Here is a 9542-nt window from a genome sequence, read left to right on the forward strand (position 1 = left end):
GCCTGTCCAGTGACTCTTGCCCGCTCACCTGGGAGCGCTCACCTGTTACCTGCCTGCTAGCCTACCTGGAGGCTCTGCCGTCACTTGCCGTGACCACCTGCCTGTCCAGAGAGTCTTGCCCGCTCACCTGGGAGCGTTCACCTGCTACCTGCCTGCTAGCCTACCTGGAGGCTCTGCCGTCACTTGCCGTGACCACCTGCCTGTCCAGAGACTCTTTCCCGCTCACCTGGGTGCGTCCACCTGCTACCTGTCTGCTGCCCTTCTACCCAGAGACTGTCCCTGTCACTTGCCGTGACTACCTGCCCTTCTACCCAGAGACTGTCCCTGTCACCTGCCGTGACTACCTGCCCCTCTACCCAGAGACTGTCCCTGTCACTTGCCGTGAGTACCTGCCCGTCTTCCCTGGGAGCCACCCGCTTCCTTACATGGACTGCCCCCTTGTATAGTTGCTCAGAGGTACCACCTCCCAGACCCATTACATATAGATGGCGCCGTGCGGCCCCCTGCTGTGTATAGATGGAGCCGTGCGGCCCCCTGCTGTGTATAGATGGCGCCGTGCGGCACCCTGCTGTGTATAGATGGCGCCGTGCGGCCCCATGCTGTGTATAGATGGCCCAATATAAGTTTCTCAATTGGTGCATATTAGAGATAATATGTATATTGCTCAATGGCTAGCACCTACTGGTGGAAATCTAGGTTAAGTCGTTCGACATAGATAAATACTTGAAGAGAGAAAAAATACGACCATATCAACCCAAGGCAAATATAAAAATTAACTTTTATTCATAAATAGTATAAAAAGTTACTTCATAATCAATATAAGGCACAGTACAGAAATGCAGAGAAACACATATCTTGTAGGATGACCATCTCACTTAAGGGACGATCCGGTCCACAAGTGAAAGGGGGCCGAGACACCACAGCAAAAAAGCATATATGTAGTCCTTCATATGACATACCAATAAAGAGGACTATCAAATGGCCACAGTACAATACCCATGGTAATGTTCATATAGTAGTGCATACCACAAGTAGCATCAAATACTTGGAAATACCTCATAGGAGACTCATAATCTATACTGTCAGGATGCCATATACCAGCAGCTAAGATATACATTCATCATACCAAATGCCACATAAGGGACACTAGTAATAGCCACTATGGTACAATTATAGTCAAAGTATGACGGCTAGGAAAATTCAATTAAATAGATTTATGTTGACAGAGTCTATACCAAACAAGTATAAAGGTAGTTAAGTACAGGTAAGTAAGAAGCAAGTGCTGCATTATATAAGGGAGAATTACCTGGGCCACAAGCTGTGATGTCAGGGTACCCTCACGTGGACCGCTCGCCCACCCCAACGCACGTTTCGGCGTTTGCCTTCTTCAGGGGGCGTGTGTGTATAGATGGCGTCGTGCGGCCTCATGCTGTGTATAGATGGCGCCGTGTGGCCTCCTGCTGTGTATAGATGGCTACGTGCGGCCTCCTGCTGTCTCTGGGGGAGGCGCCGTGCGGCCTCCCGCTGGGTATAGATGGCTACGTTCGGCCTCCTGCTGTGTATAGATGGCTACGTGCGGCCTCCTGCTGTGTATAGATGGCTACGTGCGGCCTCCTGCTGTCTCCGGGGGGGCACCGTGCGGCCTCCTGCTGTGTATAGATGGCTACGTGCGGCCTCCTGCTGTGTATAGATGGCTACGTGCGGCCTCCTGCTGTCTCTGGGGGGGGGGCTACGTGCGGCCTCCTGCTGTGTATAGATGGCTACGTGCGGCCTCCTGCTGTCTCTGGGGGGGGCTACGTGCGGCCTCCTGCTGTGCATAGATGGCTACGTGCGGCCTCCTGCTGTCTCTGGGGGGGCGCCGTGCGGCCTCCCGCTGGGTATAGATGGCTATGTGCGGCCTCCCGCTGTGTATAGATGGCACCGTGCTGCCTCCCGCTGTGTATAGATGGCACCGTGCTGCCTCCCGCTGTGTATAGATAGCACCGTGCTGCCTCCCGCTGTGTATAGATGGCACCGTGCTGCCTCCCGCTGTGTATAGATGGCTACGTGTGCTCAATATTGAGTCATACAATTAATGTAAGGCTATGTGCCCACGATACAGAAATGTTCTGGATTTTTTTTGAGCGTTTCTGCATCTTCCTGGCAGAAGAAACGCATGCGGATTGTACACGCGGATTTTACATGCGGATTGTACATTCGTTTTTCCTGCCAGGGACAAGCGGATGTGAAGCGTTCTTCACATGCATTTCCGAATGCGGGTTGACAAGCGCTTTCAAAGCGATTTTAGCATCACTTGGAAAGTTCTTGACAACTTGGTCACACTATATAAATCCATGCGTGACCCGTCACATGACTAAATGACGTCACGGCAGGTCCTTTTCAGACCATCGCGAGCTGCCGGCAAGCCAGGACGCATTGGATAAAGACACCGGGGGCCATCAGAAGGTAAGTATAATATTTATTTTTTATTTTATTCTTTTTTTACAGGTTCTACGGTACCCAGGTCCGGAGGAGAGTCTCCTCTCCTCCACACCCGGGTACCATCCGCACATTGAAACGCATGGAATCCGCATGTACAGATGCAGTGATGCGGATTCCATGCGTTCTAATGCAAGTTAATGGCAGCGAAAATGCAGCGCTTCCACAAAATAATCGGTAATGCTGCAGATTTTTCCGCAAAGATAATCCGCAGCGGAAATTTCCGCAGCATGTACACAGCACATGCGGATTATCATTGGGGAACATGGCAGACCTTCTACCAAGCGTTTTTTAAGCGTCTCTGCAGTGGAATTGCCGCTGCGGAAACGCTTAAAAAACGCATAGTGGGCACACAGCCAAAAAAAAAAAAAATTATAATTAATATTGTGCCAAATTAATTTCACGTGAACTATCACATGATCTATCACAGGGGATCATGTGACATGTCACGTGATAAATCAGGTGTGGGGGGGGGGGGTGCGCCTTCTAAACTGCCCGGGGCCCTTGCTACTCTTAATCCACCCCTGAATGGGACATCGGACAACTCTTCGGTGGGCCCAGATCTTTGGCGTGTCCCCGAGCAGGACATAGAGTGGGCCCACTGGTTTCAACTGAATGTACATCCGAGGACACACATTCAATTGAAATGTATTGGTGTTCCATGGGGGAAACAAAAGGGAGGTCCTGTTACTGTGCAGGGCTGCACTACATCGCCTTTTTTCTTCATCTGGCGTAGTGTATAAGTCAGGGAATAAGTGGAGACCGTGCCACCTGACGAAGGCTGGTTCGAAATGCGCGTCAGGGGCGGACGCACTAATAGTTAGAGCTCCTGCATCATTGGTGTCCAAAGTATTTCATAATGCTTCTTGTTTGGTGCATTAGCATAGTTCTAGTGGGATAATTTGTCACATATACCTTGATAACGCTATTTATTGGTATAACGGCAGGATTTCTTTTTTATGACATAGTATTCCTTTATATCTGTTATGATAGTACATATGATAATGTATATGATATTTGATATATACTATTATTAATGTTCCTATATTGCGTGCCCCTTTTTTCCACAGTTTGTCTTCACACGTGGATGTGTGTCCTATTCCCCCTGCCCTGTTCATGTATATTTTTATCCATCAATAAATTTTCTACTTTTGAACATTGAAACAAAAGAGGAAAAAAAAGTCAGCTCAACTTACTCAGACATCAGGTGCACGGAACAGCCGGCAGTGCCCCGGGAGATTAGCAGGAAAAAACAAGGAGTGATCCGGCATCCAAAAGTCTTCTTTAAAATCAATAATCCTATATTAGAAAACTATTTTAAAAATCATATGCAGAGAAGTCACAGCCCCCACAGGAGGAGGTGATGTACAGACGAGTTTCAGACCTTATGGTCCTTAATCATTGTATGATGTGACTTTTCTGCATATGATTTTTAAAATAGTTTTCCAATATAGGATTATTGATTTTAAAGAAGACTTTTGGATGCTGGATCACTCCTTGTTTTTTCCTACTTTTGTACATTACCCTGGACTATTGCTCGTCATTTTTTGTCTCCGTATATATGTATTTCATGACAAGTTGTCCATCTGAGTCCTTCAATACCTGCATGTGTATTATGCCATTACAGTGGTGGCCAAAAGTATTGGCACCCCTGCAATTCTGTCAGATAATACTCAGTTTCTTCCTGAAAATGATTGCAATCACAAATTCTTTGCTATTTTTATCTTCATTTAATTTGCTTGCAAGGAAAAAACACAAAAGAGAATGAAGCAAAAATCAAATCCTTGATCATTTCACACAAAACTCCAAAAATGGGCCAGACAAAAGTATTGGCACCCTCAGCCTAATACTTGGTTGCACAACCTTTAGCCAAAATAACTGCGAACAACCGCTTCCGGTAACCATCAATGAGTTTCTTACAATGCTCTGCTGGAATTGTAGACCATTCTTCTTTGGCAAACTGCTCCAGGTCCCTGATATTTGAAGGGTGCCTTCTCCAAACTGCCATTTTGAGATCTCTCCACAGGTGTTCTATGGGATTCAGGTCTGGACTCATTGCTGGCCACCTTAGAAGTCTCCATTGCTTTCTCTCAAACCATTTTATAGTGCTTTTGGAAGTGTGTTTTGGGTCATTGTCCTGCTGGAAGACCCATGACCTCTGAGGGAGACCCAGCTTTCTCACACTGGGCCCTACATTATGCTGCAAAATTTGTTGGTAGTCTTCAGACTTCATAATGCCATGCACACGGTCAAGCAGTCCAGTGCCAGAGGCAGCAAAGCAACCCCAAAACATCAGGGAACCTCCGCCATGTTTGACTGTAGGGACCATGTTCTTTTCTTTGAATGCCTCTTTTTTTTTCCTGTACACTCTATGTTGATGTTTTTTCCCAAAAAGCTCGACTTTTTTCTCATCTGACCAGAGAACATTCTTCCAAAACGTTTTAGGCTTTCTCAGGTAAGTTTTGGCCAACTCCAGCCTGGCTTTTTTATGTCTCGGGGTAAGAAGTGAGGTCTTCCTGGGTAACCTACCATACAGTCCCTTTTCATTCAGACGCCGACGGAGAGTACGGGTTGACACTGTTGTACCCTCGGACTGCAGGGCAGCTTGAACTTGTTTGGATGTTAGTCGAGGTTCTTTATCCACCATCCGCACAATCTTGCGTTGAAATCTCTCGTCAATTTTTCTTTTCCGTCCACATCTAGGGAGGTTAGCCACAGTGCCATGGGCTTTAAACTTCTTGATGACACTGCGCACGGAAGACACAGGAACATTCAGGTCTTTGGAGATGGACTTGTAGCCTTGAGATTGCTCATGCTTCCTCACAATTTGGTTTCTCAAGTCCTCAGACAGTTCTTTGGTCTTCTTTCTTTTCTCCATGCTCAATGTGGTACACACAAGGACACAGGACAGAGGTTGAGTCAACTTTAATCCATGTTAACTGGCTGCAAGTGTGATTTAGTTATTGCCAACACCTGTCAGGTGCCACAGGTAAGTTACAGGTGTTGTTAATTACACGAATTAGAGAAGCATCACATGATTTTTCAAACAGTGCCAATACTTTTGTCCACCCCCTTTTTTTAGGTTTGGTGTGGAATTATATCCAATTTGGCTTTAGGACAATTCTTTTTGTGTTTTTTTCATTGAAGACAAATTAAATGAAGATAATAATACCAAAGAATTTGTGATTGCAATCATTTTCAGCAAGAAACTGAGTATTATCTGACAGAATTGCAGGGGTGCCAATACTTTTGGCCAGCACTGTAGAAGGCCGTTTACCCTAGCGCTTTAGTGTCAGTGTAGAAGGATAGAATTTTAGATAACAAGAAAGAGTGCAACCCAATTTGTCGTAGGGTGCTCTTCAAGAAAGTCCAATGCATTCTGCCGAACGCTTTTCTACCATCGACAGAAACAAGACACATTGGGATCCCCTGGGCTTTTGCATGTGAATTTAACAACAATGTTTTATCTGTATTATCTCGAGCTTCTCTAACCTTAACAAAACCAAGCTGATCGTTGCTAACAATTGAGGGTAGGTAGTGGGAGAGCCGTGTTGTAATTATTTTACAAAATATTTTGACGTCTACATTAATGAATGATATTGGATGAATATTAGGGCAGGTATTTGGTCCCTTTCCAGGCTTTGATAAAACCATTATATACAGTTATATGAAAAAGTTTGGGCACCCCTATTAATCTTAAGCTTAATGTTTTTATAAAAATTGGTGTTTTTGCAACAGCTATTTCAGTTTGATATATGTAATAACTGTTGGACACAGTAATGTTTCTGCCTTGAAATGAGGTTTATTGTACTAACAGAAAATGTGCAATCTGCATTCAAACAAAATTTGACAGGTGCATAAGTATGGGCACCCTTATCATTTTCTTGTTTTAAATACTCCTACCTACTTTTTACTGACTAACTAAAGCACTTTTTTTTGGTTTTGTAACCTCATTGAGCTTTGAACTTCATAGCCAGGTGTATGCAATCATGAGAAAAGCTACTTAAAGTGGCCACTTGCAAGTTGTTCTCCTGTTTGAATCTCCTCTGAAGAGTGGCATCAAAACAACTGTCAAATGATCTGAAAACAAAGATTATTCAACATAGTTGTTCAGGGGAAGGATACAAAAAGCTGTCTCAGAGATTTAACCTGTCAGTTTCCACTGTGAGGAACATAGTAAGGAAATGGAAGAACACAGGGACAGTTCTTGTTAAGGCCAGAAGTGGCAGGCCAAGAAAAACATCAGAAAGGCAGAGAAGAAGAATGGTGAGATCAGTCAAGGACAATCCTCAGACCACCTCCAGAGAGCTGCAGCATCAACTTGCTGCAGATAGTGTCACTGTGCATTGGTCAACTATACAACACACTTCGCACAAGGAGAAGCTGTATGGGAGAGTGATGCGAAAGAAGCCGTTTCTGCAAGCAAGCCACAAACAGAGTCGGCTGAGGTATGCAAAAGCACATTTGGAGAAGCCAATTTCTTTTTGGAAGAAGGTCCTGTGGACTGATGAAACCAAGATTGAGTTGTTTGGTCATACAAAAAGGCGTTATGCATGGCGGCAAAAAAGCACAGCATTCCAAAAAAAACACTTGCTACCCACAGTAAAATTTGGTGGAGGTTCCATCATGCTTTGGGGCTGTGTGGCCAATGCCGGCACCGGTAATCTTGTTAAAGTTGAGGGACGCATGGACTCCACTCAGTATCAGCAGATTCTTGACAATAATGTTCAACAATCAGTGACAAAGTTGAAGTTACGCAGGGGATGGATCTTTCAGCAAGACAATGATCCAAAACACCGCTCCAAATCTACTCAGGCATTCATGCAGAGGAACAATTACAATGTTCTGGAATGGCCATCCCAGTCCCCAGACCTGAATATCATTGAACATCTGTGGGATCATTTGAAGAGGCTGTCCATGCTCGGCGACCATCAAACTTAACTGAACTGGAATTGTTTTGTAAAGAGGAATGGTCAAAAATACCTTCATCCAGGATCCAGGAAATCATTAAAAGCTACAGGAAGCGACTAGAGGCTGTTATTTTTGCAAAAGGAGGATCTACTAAATATTAATGTCACTTTTCTGGTGGGGTGCCCATACTTATGCACCTGTCAAATTTTGTTTGAATGCAGATTGCACATTTTCTGTTAGTACAATAAACCTCATGTCAAGGCAGAAACATTACTGTGTCCCACAGTTATTACATATATCAAACTGAAATAGCTGTTGCAAAAACACCAATTTTTATAAAACATTAAGCTTAAGATTAATAGGGGTGCCCAAACTTTTTCATATAACTGTAAGCTTCAAGTGATTGGGGCGTAAAGTCTTCTGAGATTTTATTGAACACTTTAGTTAAAAATGGTAATGACAGAGGTGCAAACATGTTATAAAATCTATTATTGAATCCATCTGGCCCAGGGATCTTCCTGATAGGGAATGATTTATTGGCCTCTCCTATCTCTTGTTCAGTGAAATCTTTGTCTAGTATCTCCTGCTCAGGGGTCTGTAAGGAAGGAACGGCAGTGTCCATAATATATTTGTCAATTTTTGTTTCAAGAATATTAGGTGGTATGTTGTGGTATTGTCCATGAATATTATGTAGCGAGCTATAACAACAATGAAATTCTTCCGCTATGTCAGTGGGGTTATGAGTTTCTGGCCCGGGTGCCCCTTTTATGTTGGATACGTATGTCCTTTACATGTGTTGTTGGAACCTTCTTGCCAATGGGTGACCATATTTATCTGTGAATTCGTGCGAGTACCTTCACATGTGATCTTAGTATTTTCTATACATTTGATCTATTAAAAACCTTCCCTCCTTTCTTTTTTGATCTGAGTGTTTTTATTGAACAAAACAAAGAATTACCAACATTTTGTTTTTCTTATACAAACATTGTGAGAAAAACAATAAAAAGAAATAAAAAACAGTAAACAATACAACAACCGGTTTACAGTGATATAAATCCCAATATCGCTCTATAGTGCAAAGTTGTGGAACAGTAATTTTACATTTGTACATAAATATCTGAATACTTCCTGACGGCTTATTTTTTTCCCTATTGGGACATCAAAAGAAAAAGAATATATCCAAGAAGGGGCAATTGTGTGGACTGAGACTGATTATTTGCAGACACTTTGGATATAAGTAAAAAGCTCACAGTTTACTGTAAGGAAATGGACAAACAGTCCAGTATAATATTTCTGAGGTTTTCTGAAGCAATATCTGGGGTATTTAACCATTCCTTCCATAGGTGTATGGATTTCTTAAGAGCGTTTATTTTAATATAAGATATTATATTAAATATTTCCAAATATAGAGTATTATTTATCCTGGATTTTAGTTCTGTTATTGTTGGGGGAGAATGGTCTATCCAATGTAGGGCCAACAACTTTCTGGCTTGGAATAATATTCTCGAGCTATCTATTGCCATATGGGAGTCTGGATCTACGTCCTCTCCCAGGATACAGATTTTAGGTTCCAACTGAAGTTGTATCCCAAATACAGATAGCACAAGAGCGATCACCCCCTTCCAGTAGTCGCCAATATTTACACATTTCCATGTCATATGCATCAGGTGGGCGTCATTTTGACCACATCTAGGACATGTGTCATCCGTTCAAATTCAAATTTTAAATAAAATACTTGGGGATCTATATACCCTATGAATGGGAAGAATTTGGGACAATCTTTGTGACTCAGACAAGGAAAGTTTAGGTGTCAAATCCAGTATTTCCCCCATTGCTTCTCAGATAACGGACCCTCATCTTCCTCCCATTTTTGTCTTAACCATCAAAGGATATTTATCCAAATGTAGTGCCGCAAACTGCCTATAAATAAGGGATATTAGACCTTTTGTATCCAACGATGTAGTAATGGTATCTATTGGGTGATGTCTATCAATCAGTATGGTGTTTATTCTAAGTTGTGTACTATATGCAAGACGTATTTGCAGGTATTGATAAAACACCCTATGCAGAAGGTTAAAACCTGCCTTTATTTGTTCAAACCTCTTGAATAATCCATCCCTTAAGAGTTCTGATACCAAACATATACCCCTACC

Source organism: Phyllobates terribilis, unplaced genomic scaffold (assembly GCF_046119375.1).
Source record: "Phyllobates terribilis strain yellow unplaced genomic scaffold, ASM4611937v1 Scaffold_99__1_contigs__length_5935540, whole genome shotgun sequence".
Lineage (NCBI taxonomy): Eukaryota > Metazoa > Chordata > Amphibia > Anura > Dendrobatidae > Phyllobates > Phyllobates terribilis.